The following is a 13,926-nucleotide window of genomic DNA, read 5'->3' on the forward strand; positions in this document are numbered from 1 at the left end:
ATTTTTAGTATAATATCTTATATTGCAGATTATAAAAAATATAGCGTATCTAGTTCTTTTTTAACTTGTTTAAATGGAAAATATTGTTTTTCAACGAGATGCTGTATGCTGCTGTTGTTGGCAAATGTTTGGAGCCAGATCAAAGTCTTTAAGTAGTGTAAATTCAACTGTAGAAGAAATGATGAAGTTGTTTGTTTATTCAGGATATTCTCTGGATGTGTGCAGCTATCCTAATGTTATATGTTCTGGTTGTCAGAGAAATCTCTACCTACTAAAGGCTGGAAAACCTCATCGAGGTTTATGGGGAGAAAAGATTGCTAAAGTATGTAAATATTAAACAAAACAATAAATCTCTAAAATTGATATATATATATATATATATATATATATATATATATATATATATATATATATATATATATATATATATATATGCATATATATATGCATATATATATGCATATATATATATATATATATATATATATATATATATATATATTATATTTATATATATATATATATATATATATATGTATATTTATATCATTAATTAATAGCTTTTAAATTTGATTTAAGATTGAATGGAGGATGATGACAAGAATAGCTTCATCTTCAATAATTCATACCAAAGAAGTTCCTAATATATTAAACTCAAATGTGTCTTCCAAATTATGTAGTAGATGTTTTTCAACTGTTGCACAAGGATATTTACACAACTGCTCTTCTTTATCTGCAGTAGAGAACCTGATCTTATTAGCATTAAGTCTAAGAAATTTGCAAGCAGAGCAAGTTGCATCTGGTATAATAAAAGCAAAAATGAAGACTGACAAAATTGCAAATGGGGAACAATTTATTTTGTCTTCTGGCGGAAACCCATTGACGATTACAGTTGGATGTCCTGATAACAAAGCAAAGAGAAGGTACATATATATACTGTTGAGTACATATTTATCAAATGAGAAAATATTATTATTTTTTTCATTTATATCTAGGTCAGTAAAACAAGTATCTCTTCAGATGATTAAGGAACTTCAAATAGTGTTAGAACTTTCCCCGAATAAAACAGGGGTATTGATATCTACTCTTCGAAAAGGAATGGGAAGTAAGTCAGCAGTAGAAAACAACATTTTTGGAAAAATGAGTGACCTAGAAGAGTCTTTATCTCATTTTTATCAAGTAGAAAAGGTAGCACTAATATATTTTTTAGTATTAAAAATTAATTATATTGTTTAAAATTTTTTTTTTACTTATTGTTATTTTTCAGGTCAACTTCCTTGGTAGTACTGATGGTACTTCTATAAAAGACCTTGTTTTTGTTCAAAACACATCTAGTTTTATTCTAGATTTAATAAATCAACGTATTCTTGATCCCCAATCAGCTTTTGTTCGTATTTCTATGGATGGAGGAGGTGGTTTCATGAAGGTCATTGTAAATGTTTTTGATGTTAATGAAAATACTACTTCAAATTTATACTTAAATAGTGGTGTACAACGCTGTCAAATCCTCTCCATAGTTGAAGATGTGCAAGAATCAAACTTCAATTTAAGAATAATTTTAGAGAAACTCAATTTACAAGATGTTAAGTTTTCAGCAGCTTTTGATTTGAAATGTGCTAATGCAGTTTTTGGAACTTCAAGCCATGCAGGAAAAAAAGCTTGTCTTTGGTGTGAAGGAGACTCAAGTGAAGTTTGTGGTAAACTGCGAACACTTGGAAGCCTTGACTATTGGTATCAAAGATACACGGTAGAAAATAGTTCAAGGAAATCCAATATAAAACATTTTATGAATGTGATATATCCAAGAATTCTCTACCTCGATGAAGATCCAAAAACACTAATCCAACATTTAGTACCTCCACCTGAATTACATATCCTGATAGGAATAGTAACTACACTGGGATGTTTATTAATGGATCTTTGGCCAGGATTTGATAATTTTTTGAAAAATAATGGTGTACTACAGAGAGGATATCAAGGTAGAGGTTGGGATGGGAATAATTCAAACCAGATACTAAAGTGTGTTGATGAGTTGGAAAAAGTTGTTTTGTATGAATATCCTGATCTTGTGCCAATTGTTCAGTGTTTAAAAGATTTTAAGGTTGTAAAAGATTCTTGTTTCGGTAGAACACTTGAGCTTGAGTATCAGCAGGCCATTCTAAAATTTAAGAACTCCTTTTTATCTGCTCAAGAAATTGCTGACATACTTGGGAAAAAACTTACAATTAGTTGGAAAGTACATATACTCTTATGTAATGTGCAACCTTTTGTTGAATACCACAATTGTGGCTTATCTAAGTTTGCTGAACAATGCGGAGAATCAATTCATTCAAAATTCAAACCAACATGGAACAGGTTCAAGCGAAAAGTTGCAAACAAAGAATATGGCGAAAGACTCCTCTCTTCTGTGATTGACTTTAACGGAAGAAGAGTTAGTTATGTTTAGTTGGTTTATGTTCCATATATCAGTATTATTTGTAAATATTAGTCGTTTTATTGTTTTAAATTTTATTCAATTTATCTAAATAAATTAAAGAAAAAAGATTGATAAATAAAAAATAAACTAAAAAAGTAAAAGAGTTTTATACTTTTTATTAGATCCTGGGGGCGCTGTATCTGACTAATGAAATATAATAATTTTAAAATAATTTTGAAAATATAAACTTCTAAACTAAATGCAGGGAGAAAAAAAAAATTACAATTGAAAAAAAAAAATCTTAAATGGGTTTGGGGCCCCTCAATCTTCCCTTTTGCTCCATTTGGGACCCTTAGCACTTGGTTTAGATTTTAAAAACAACTTTTTCTATTATTATAAAATAAATACTCTTAAATAAAAAAAGTTTTGTTTAATTGACACGACATAAAACCTGGCGGTCTCTTTGGTCCACTGTGATACGCTTTGTTTTCTTACATATAAAATTCAAGTTTAGTGCAAAATGTCTGTACCAATAGAAACCACTTGCAAAAACATTCAATATTTCATTATTGGTCTATTAAAATTTTCTGTTATTTTATACATGGTTTACACTTACTATGGCTGTAAGTGTGAAAACACACGCTAAGGGGTCGTCGATAAACTACGTACGCCAAAAATTTTGAAATTTGACTCCCTGTTGCCATGCGTACTTTTAAGTCCCCACCCCGCTTAAAAAGTACGTACCTATTTCAAATACCCCTCCCCCAACCTTTTTTTTTTCAATAAAAAAGTTTTGAAAAAAATTTATTTAAAAATTTATTGAAAAAAAAAAAGGTGAAGGAGGTATCTTAGATACTTTTACTATCCCAAATCCCTTTGTTTGCAGCACAGGATCCCAATTTAAAAACGTCTTCAAATATATATACAAATATCAATTTTACTTTTTTTTTTTTTTTTTGACGTTAAATAATACATACAGTTTCGAAGCACATAAATAAAAATAAATATTGGCAGGGCAAGAAGAAGACTAATTTAGCCTTATCACCGAGCCCTATTCTCACGTATTTACAAAAACCGTAATATTTAAATATCTATAGTTAACAAACTATTTATAAAAAAAAAATAAAAGTAAAAAAGTAAAATAGATAACAATTCCTTATCATTTAAAGAAAAACTTAAAGAATAAAACTTTAAGGAAAGAGTAAGATCATTTTTTCAGAATAAGAAAAAATAAATAAGATATTATCATTTATCTAAAAATTAAAAATTTAAAGTAAGATTTAAAAATAAAAAGTAAATAAATTAATATACACCATAGAAATAACAAAAATAAATTAGTCAACTTCATAGAAATAACGTAAATATATTAGCAAACGTCATAGAGGTAATACCATAATTAAGATAATAATAAAAAAAAAAAATGTTGATGATAAACAAAATTATGTCACTCAGTGACATAATTTTGTAATAATTATTTTATGTATTTGAGTTTTAATTAAAAAAACATTTAAAATCGGATATATTAAAATCCATAAGTAAGAATGCTTGTTTTGATTCATTTTTAAACTGCTCTATACTAGTTTTATGTGTGTTTACAATTTTGGGAAACATTTTCCACAAGTAGGGTCCACGATAAAGAACTGAATATGAAGTTAGTTTTGAATTATCTTTTGGGACAACAAAGTTCCCAGCCGGCACAACTCCGTAAAAAGTTACTAGTGGTTTCCGTTGCGTGTTTAAAACCCCCGAAAATACTAAGAATAACACGTGTCAAGAATAGGGTTTTGTTTCCGTGAAATTTACTACTACCATTTACCAAAAAATTTATTTTGATATTAAGTTTTTACGAATGGTTTCACAGTTACAAAAATGGAGTATTATATTATTTAAAGTTCCCGTAACGAATGTGAAACCATTACTAAAACCACGCGATTTTTCAAGTCATTTTAAAATGCAGTAAAGTAAGTAATAAATTTATTCTTCCGAAGGAATGAGTTAAAGGCAAATATTTTATTTTGTATATATATATATATATATATATATATATATATATATATATATTATATATATATATATATATATATATATATATATATATATATATATATATATATATATATATATATATATATTCATATATATATATATATATATATATATATTATATATATATATATATATATATATATATATATATATATATATATATATATATATATATATATATATATATATATATATACATATATATATATTATATATATATATATATATACATATATATATATACATATATATATATTATATATATATATATATATATATATATATATATATATATATATATATATATATATATATATATATATATATATATATATATATATATATATATATATATATATATATATATATATATATATATACATATATATATATTATATATATATATATATATATATAATATATATATAATATATATATATATATATATATATATATATATATATATATATATATATATATATATATATATATATATATAATATATATATATGTATATATATATATATATATATATATATATATATATATATATATATATAAAATTAAATAGTAATAATAATAGTGATAAATAGTAATAATAATATTAAATAGAGTAATATAATAAGTACTATCTATATATTTTACTATAAATAGGTATATATTTTACTATATATTTATCTATATATATTATAGTGATTATCATAAGGATAATGCAAAAAAAAAATTAATAAATAAAAAATATAAAAATCATAACAATATCAATAACAAAAAATATAACAATAAAAAGAAGGAAATAAAGGAAGTAGAGTCAAAGAAGTAGAAGTCATAGGAGTTTTGTTGTGATCCAGCATTTTTCAAGCATAGAAAAATTGAATATGAATTAAATTAAAAGAACAAAAAAAAAAAAAATTGTGTTAGAGAATTAAGCGGGACGATTGCATAGAAAATAGTTTATTGTTTATTTATTACATGTTATATGGTTTAGTAGTGCCACAAATTTTAGAGCCATATAACTTTACAGGATGATGAAAATGAGGGTACTTGATTGTGACTAAATGAACATTTATATATTTTTATGTTTTATTTTTAGTTTTATGTTTTTATTTCTATTTTATTTTTAATTTATGAGTTTTATATTTTTATTTCTATTTTATGGGTTTTATATTTTTATTTCTATTTTATGGGTTTTATATTTTTATTTTTATTTTTGGTTTTATATTTTTATTCTTATTTTTATTTATGAGTTATTTTCATTTATTTTTATGTTACTTTTATTATATTAAAAATTTAGTTATAGAGAATAACTAGGGGGTGATTGCATAACTGATAGTTCATTGATAATTTTTACTGAAGATAAAGTTTTTTACATGGGTTATAAAGGCATTTCTATTTGATATTTTGGAGAATATTTTTTTAGTTTCAACAGGAAGAGAGTTCCAACATAGAATTGATTGATACTTGATTGACTTTATGCCATACTTGTGTGTTTGTTTTAAAGGCATAGAAAGACTACAATAAGATACAGACCTAAGTTTATAACTATGAACATCATTTGTGAATTTAAAATAGCTAGTGAAGCAGCTAGGCGTATTATGGTGGACAATGTCCCATACAAGAACACAGTTTGATAAGTAGATAAGTTCGTCAAGCTTTAAAATTTTAGAAAGATTATACAGTATGTCAGAACTAAAACTGTTAGGTTGAAAGTGAATTATTCTTAAAGATTTATTCTGGAGATTTATAAGGTTTTTTTTATAAATGGATGGACTTTGCCCCCATATCTGACAACCATAGCGTAGGTGGGAGTTAAAAATAGCATGCCAAATATTCACAAGGGTTTCGTAATTCACAAAATGCCTTATTTTGGTAAGCATTCCATTTGCTCGACTTAATTTGTTTGATATGGACTTAATTTGTTGAATGAACAAAAGATTTTCATCTAATAATATGCCCAGATATTTTATTTTATCAACAATATTTAGTTTTTGACCACTAATTCTAAAATTAAGTTTTTTGGTAATTTTTTTGCCTTGAGGTTTAAATAGAACTAATTCAGTTTTTTTGACATTCAAAGATATTTTGTTTGATCGCAGCCATTGAACCAGTGATGCCAGGTCATAATTTAGGTACTTATTTAGCTTTTTTAAAGACTTATCTACAATCAGAAGGTTAGTGTCATCAGCAAAATGATACACCTTTGAGTCTTTAATACAAGTGTTTAAATCATTAATGTAGATAAGGAAAAGAAGCGGACCCAAAGTTGAACCCTGAGGAACACCTATAGATGTAAACTTAGCAGTGGATGAGATATTACCAATAGTAACACTTTGTGGACGATGGTTTAGATATGACTTAAACCAGTTCAGTGCAATTCCCCTTACACCATAATGATACAGTTTTGATAATAAAATTTCATGGTTGACAGTATCAAAAGCTTTTTGCAGGTCAACAAATACTCCACCAGCAAATTGCTTTATGTATATATATATATATATATATATATATATATATACATATATGTATGTATGTGTTTGTGTATGTACATGTGTTTGTGTATATACATATGTATATATGTATATACATATGTATATATGTATATACATATGTATATATGTATATACATATGTATATATGTATATACATATGTATATATGTATATACTTACGTATATATGTATATACTTATGTATATATGTATATACATATGTATATATGTATATATATATGTATATATGTATATACATATATATATATATATATATATATATATATATATATATATATATATATATATATATATATATATATATATATATATATATATATATATATATATATATAAGAATTTTACTTATTTGTCAATCAATTGTTCGTATTTAAAAATTATGTAGTTTTTAAATTAGTTAAAATGTTTAATTGTTTTAGAAGATACAAAAATGAGTCAACAATATAAAAATTATGTAATGAGCCAATGCCAGCAAGAAGATGTCTTGCATAGTTTATCTGATGGCAGAAATGATACCTTATTTGTAGACAAAGGTAAGGGTTTCTTAACAAAGCAGGTTTGTGACATGTACATTAGTACAGGTGAGATGTGTTCGTTATGATTTTTAAATGTGTATGTCTGTGTTTATAGATATATATTTGCTTATTCATATTTGTTGTGTTTTAAACCAGGCTATGTGGATTTTAATAATCAAACATATATTGGAACAAATTCTAAACAACTTGTAAATTGTTTTACAATTTTAAAAAAGCCAATGAGTGAAGATTTGATTGCAGCTGGGACTGCTGATGAAAATAGTTGTCTTGAGGCTCTAGTAGCCTTTTCAGGAAAAAGTTAGTATTTTATATATTTTTTATTTTAAAGAGTTTAAAAATAATACATTATTATTTACGTTGAATTCTGTTCTTGTGAATTTTATGTTGTAGGAGCTGAACCTGCATCACATAATCATGATACTGACAATAAAATTTTTGATAGAAAACTTCGGAATTTTGATAATGATGACAATGTTTTTCTTAACAAATGTTAGGGAATAGTAACAAAGTAGATCTATTCAGGTACTTTCAGCACGAGTGAAATGTGTGCACTGGGATTACAAAAAAATTTCAATTGTTGATTTATATACACAATCCCAACTTTTTTAGATTTATGCAAGTTTTTTTTTTTGTTTTTTTACATTTTATTTTTGCTATCTATATAAGATTTTAATATTTATTTATTTGTTATGTAAATTATATAAATGTATGTATTTTAAACCAGGGTATATGAAATTCAACAAGCAAAGTAACAATGGATATGGATTTAATTCAACCATTAAAGATATCATTAAATAAACATCCAATTAGAAAAGATGCACTGGTTTAAATGCTGATGAAAACGATTCCAATGAATCTCTACTTTCTGATTCAGTAAAAAGTGAACATTTTTTTATCTTTGATTTCAATATTTTACTTAGTGGTTTATGTTTTTTGATGGTGAGGTTTATTTACAAAAAAAGTCTCCAATTTAGAGTGAGGACTATAAAAAAACACAATTTTACAGGAGGAGTGAATGGATAGTAATGGAGGTGATCGAGAAGTAAAGAATAAATTTAACCATTAAAAATCATTTCTCCAGTACTTTCAAACAGTTAAACAAATTTATTTTTTAGATTGTACTATACAAAATAATATAATATGATGTTCTTATTTTTGCTATTATAAATTTTGTCTTTTTTCAACTAAATAAAGGCGATTCATCAAAATCATATAACAATAAAGGAGGTCGACCAAAAAATCATACAAACGAAACAATTCCAATGGATAATGCAACATTACAGCACAAAATAATTAAGTTAATAGGATTAAGAAAACTGTGGATATGTCTGTTAGTCTATTACAACAGCTTCTAGATAAAGATTCCAATGTTTCATTTGAACAGGTTACCTCAATGGACGAGTTAGTCAAATTTGAGATCCAACTTGAAGACAATGCAGTTAAAGATGCAATGGGAACTGTTAGCAAGGATACAAAAGCGCACTGCTATGCTGTTTATATTCGATCATGACGGAGGAAGAGTAATCAAAAGTCAACATATCGTATAGTAACCATGTGCCAAACAAGATTTATACTGACCATTTGTCATTAAGACGTACCTTTAATTTTTTTGAGCTCATGCTGCTAAGAGGCTGAACAATATATACGTTGTCTTTTAATTGCAGTTGTTTAGGTGGCATATATATTTTGTTATTTGAAGGAAGAAATTTAGAAATTGTAATGAAATTTAGTATTTCTTTATAAATATAATGTAGTAAGTAAAATATAACGAAATGAACTTGTTTTAGTCAAAGTCAATCGAAGCTTAAAAAGTTTATCTAAGTTGATTGATAAAATATCATAAATCATTGATAAATAGTTAATAAAAACTAGTTTGCATGACCTTAGTATAAACTCGCAGCGGGCTTTAATCTTACGAGAAATCTACGTATTTTTAGCTAGGACTACGTTGTATCAGTTTAAGAATTAATTTCCATATTAAACTTTAATTTATACGTGTTTGAAGATATATATAACCCAATAAAGTAATTAAATTAGATACGTATTTAAAATCTCATAAAACACGTGTTTAAAACTTCTTGCAACACGTATTTAAAACCTTATAAAACACGTATTTAAAACCACAAAAAACACGTGTCAAACTCCAGTAAAACTACCCGTGAAATCCACGTGTTTTTGGTTTACGCCTGGATCGTAACAAACACGTGTCTGAACGGGTTTTAATTCCGAGATTAAAACTAGATGTGCCGGCTGGGTTGTTACTTGAAAATTTTGTTGGATATTTATGAACTATTTTGTCAAAATAGGATTGAAATATTTTAGGAGATAATCCTAAATTTGTTTTATACATGAACATTAAAACTTGGTGTAAGTTGATTTTATATATATTTAATGCTCCAAGTATACGCAGAAGAGGCTCACAAGGTAGTGTTCTATTAGCTCCAAAAATTATTCTGCACGCGTGTTTTTGTTTACAGTACAATTTTTTTAATTTCGTATGGTTTGTACTTCCCCATGCAATATTGCAGTAAGTTAAATAACAATGAATAAAAGAGAAATATAAACTTTTCAAAGAACTACTGCTTAAAAATGGTTTAGCCCTATATATCATTGCTAAATTTTTTGATATTTTATTTTCAATACTTTTTATATGTAAACTCCAACGTAAATGTTCGTCTAAGATTACGCCTAGAAAGTTTACTGAGTTTCTCTTTTAATGTTAGTGTTATTGATTATTAGATTAGGCAATTTGATGGGAATATTTTTTGATTTATTAACTTTGTGGAACAAAATAAATTTGGTTTTATCCACATTTAGAGAAAGTTTATTACTTTTGAACCACTCATTAACTTTCAATAATTGTTCCTTTGTTGTTTCAAATAGTGTATTAATATCACTGTGGGAGTAAAAAAGATTGGAGTCATCTGCAAAAAGAATACAATTTAATGGGTCTGTTGCTAAATTTAAATCATTAATATACACTAGGAACAACAGTGGTCCTAAAATAGAGCCCTGGGGAACCCCACAAGTTACGGCAGTCGGAAATGTTTGTTTTTATTCATAAACTATAAATGGTTTTCTATCGGCCAAATAACTTTTGAACCAAAGTAAATTGTTATTTTTTACACCATAGTGTTCAAGTTTTTTTATTAGTATATTATGATTAACGGTATCGAAAGCTTTTGACAGATCAATGAAAACTCCTAAGGTAAAGTAGTTACTACTGAATGCACTTGATATTTGATTTACTAGTTGAATCACTGCATGCTCCGTTTAATTTTTTTTTTTGAAACCAAATTGTTTTGAATACAGCATGTCGTTTTCTGATAAGTGATTAAAAAGTCTATTGTACATTATTCTCTCAAGTAATTTTGAAAAACAAGGTAAAATAGATATTGGCCTATAATTAGAAATATTTGAGTCATCTCCGGACTTAAATATCGGCGTGATTCGTGCAATTTTTAGCTTTTCAGGGACGATACCTGTTTTAAGTGAAAGATTAAATATGTGAAATAACGAGGGTTCTATTATATTATATACTGATTTTACAACATTAACGTTAATTTTATCAAATCCAGCACTTTTGTTAGTTTTAAGGCAAAAAAAAGCGGTTTGCAATTCAATTAGTTTTAAATTAGGTTCATCCATGACTTAATCGTAACTTTTTAAATAAGATTCAAATGGTGTTGAATTCATAGGAATTTTTAATGCCAAATTCGGACCAGTATTAGTAAAGAAGCTGTTTAGTTTTTCAGCAATGTTTCTCGCATAAATATTTTTTCCTATTATTTCTTTAATTACACTCCATGTTTTTTTAGTGTTTCCGGTGGCTTTGCTTAATAGCTTTGCATAGTAAAGCTTTTTTGAGTTCCTTTTTGTTTTTTCAAATATATTTTTATAATTTTTATATGTCATTTCGTTTTTATAAGTTTTTTTTTTCAAGTACTTATCATATAACTTTTGTTTTCTTTTTGAAGATTTTAGTAACCCGTTAGACATCCATGGAGTTAAAACAGTTTTGGTTTTTACAGTTATTTTTTTTTCAGGAAATGCTTTATCATATTGCTTGCAGAATTGATTTAAAAATAGATCATATGCGTTGTTAACATCATGTGACTGCAATACCAAATTCCAATCAACGTTGTCTTTTAAAAGATTTTGAAACTTTTTTACCGAGTTTTCATTGATCTGTCGCCTAAATATAATGGATTGAGAAAGAATACTGTTAAATAATATATTGTTAGTAACTAGAAATGTTGGGAAATGATCTGATAAGTCAGTTTTGATTATGCCTGTGTAAAGACTGTTATTAAGATTGTTATTAGTTATTATATTATCAAGAAGTGTAGAAGAGTTGTTAGTCACTCTCGTTGGCTTGTTTATTGACGGAATTAAATAATATTGAAGAAGAGTATTAATAAAATTGTTAACATTATTATTTGAAGCATGGTTTATTAGATCTATGTTAAAATCCCCAACTAAGTAGGCATGACTTCGGGTTTTATTAATATTTGTTAAGAATGGTTTAAGATGAGTTTTAAATTTTTTTAAGCTAGAAGATGGAGGTCTATATGTGGCATTTATAATTATTTTTTTTGTGGTTTTATTTATTATTTCAATGCATAATGACTCACAATCTTTTTCATTTACACAGAGATCGTGACGTAAATTATAACTAATTGAGTTGTGAACAAAAATACATACACCCCCACCAACACCAAAACCACGTGGTTGATGAACTGATGAGTAATTAATTAGTTCAAATTGGGCATTTGTTTCACCACGCTTACACCAAGTTTCCGTTAGACAAATAATTTTAAAATCGTGTTTTAATTCATCCAACAAAAACCTTAGATTTTCAAAATTTTATTTAAACTTCGAATATTAATGTTTAAAATTGAAAAACTATTTTTATTTTTTTGAAGATATTGAGAAGATTCAATAACTGTATAGTATTGGCTTTCAATTTTTTGAATAAAGTTATTAGAGTCATCGACGTCACTGAGTGCGACATTTTCATCTAGAAATTCAATTATAAAGTTTTCCTCCATTTTAAAGTAACACATATATAATTAAACGCAAAAATAGTTAATAAAATAGTTAGGAATAGTTAAAAGAAAAGTAATAAACCAAACTCTAACTGACACGGTTTCGGGATTTCTTTCGTTTTCTTAGACACCCAATTTTAATAAAAGTAAATTCCTTATCGGCAAGTGCGTGATTGGCAAAGAGGTTAATGTTATGAACTTAAAAGGCGGATACCGGAATTCAACTCCCGGTTATGCCATATTGTACCATCTTTTGTGTTGATGACTGATCAAGTTAAAATAAACTATACTTAAGGCGGACGTTTTTTCCAGGCACCCCTTTTTAGAAAGTCCGTTAAAAACGAGTCATAAGCAAGATCAATAATATTGAAAACAAATCCTAAATCCCAGTGCCGAGGGTAGGCTACCCAAACCCTTTACTTGAAGGAAAGAGAGGGGGAGGGGAGAAGCAGCAAGTTTTGTGCCCTTTTGCTAAATTAAGGAGCTTTTTAATTTTTGTCTTTGAAATTTTATACTTGACTTTGTAAGTAAGTAAAATGTAAATATTGTCAACATGCAGGTATACCAGTAGTGTAAGGACAGGCTCCCTGCAGCATGAGTACTAATAGAGGCTGCTAAATAATCATTGGTTTTTTATTTCTTTTTTTTGTTGAGCAGAAATAAGTTAGTGGCCGTAATGAAACTTTGGCTGGGGGTGGGGGTGGGGGGGGGGGAGCAATAAAAGGGGAAAGGCGCATAATTTTTATGGGTAGTTTATGCATGTGTAAGCCTTGACTAAAACACTGTTTGTTAGTGAGCGCTTTTTAACCAGTTTTTTTTCTTTGCATTTGTCTTTTTAATTAAGTATTTTGTTATAATAATATGACGCAGTATAACATTTTTGGTATCCGCAAGAACTTCGACTGCTAAAATAGTTTTCAAAAAATTAAAAGCCATTTAAACTGTCTGATATAAGTTATATGATTAATGGAGTGTTTATTAGATATATTCTTTTATTGCGTTTTATCATATGAAATTTGACGGTTAAAGAAGATGATAAGGAAACCTGGCTGGAAAGCGAACAAAAAAGTTGACGGAGTTAAAGTTGACGGAGTTGAAGTTGACGGAGAAAAGTTGACGGAGTTAAAGATGATGATAATGAAACCTGGCTGGAAAGCAAACAAAAAGTAAAAGAAATATTTAATGAGTACTTGGGTGTAGAAAATGTAAAAATTGAAAGAGCACATTGAGCTGGTAAAAAAGGCGTAAAAGAGAACAGAACAATTGTTCTGAAATTATTGGACTTTAAAGATAAGAAGGAAATTTTAAGAAATGCCTCAAAGTTAAAGGGAAAAAACATATATATTAACGAAGATTGCTGCATGGAGACGAATAA

At 26.8% G+C, this 13,926-nt stretch overlaps 1 long non-coding RNA gene across 1 annotated transcript; it reads left to right on the forward strand.

The window, feature by feature from the left end:
• The first annotated feature begins 7,384 nt into the window (after positions 1–7,384).
• LOC136087281 (uncharacterized) lies at positions 7,385–9,228 on the forward strand. Its single transcript, XR_010641685.1, has 4 exons — positions 7,385–7,500; positions 7,639–8,118; positions 8,228–8,383; positions 8,698–9,228. It is a non-coding gene; the product is annotated as an uncharacterized LOC136087281 (long non-coding RNA).
• Positions 9,229–13,926: the final 4,698 nt, after the last annotated feature.

Source organism: Hydra vulgaris, chromosome 11, assembly GCF_038396675.1.
Source record: "Hydra vulgaris chromosome 11, alternate assembly HydraT2T_AEP".
Classification (NCBI taxonomy): domain Eukaryota; kingdom Metazoa; phylum Cnidaria; class Hydrozoa; order Anthoathecata; family Hydridae; genus Hydra; species Hydra vulgaris.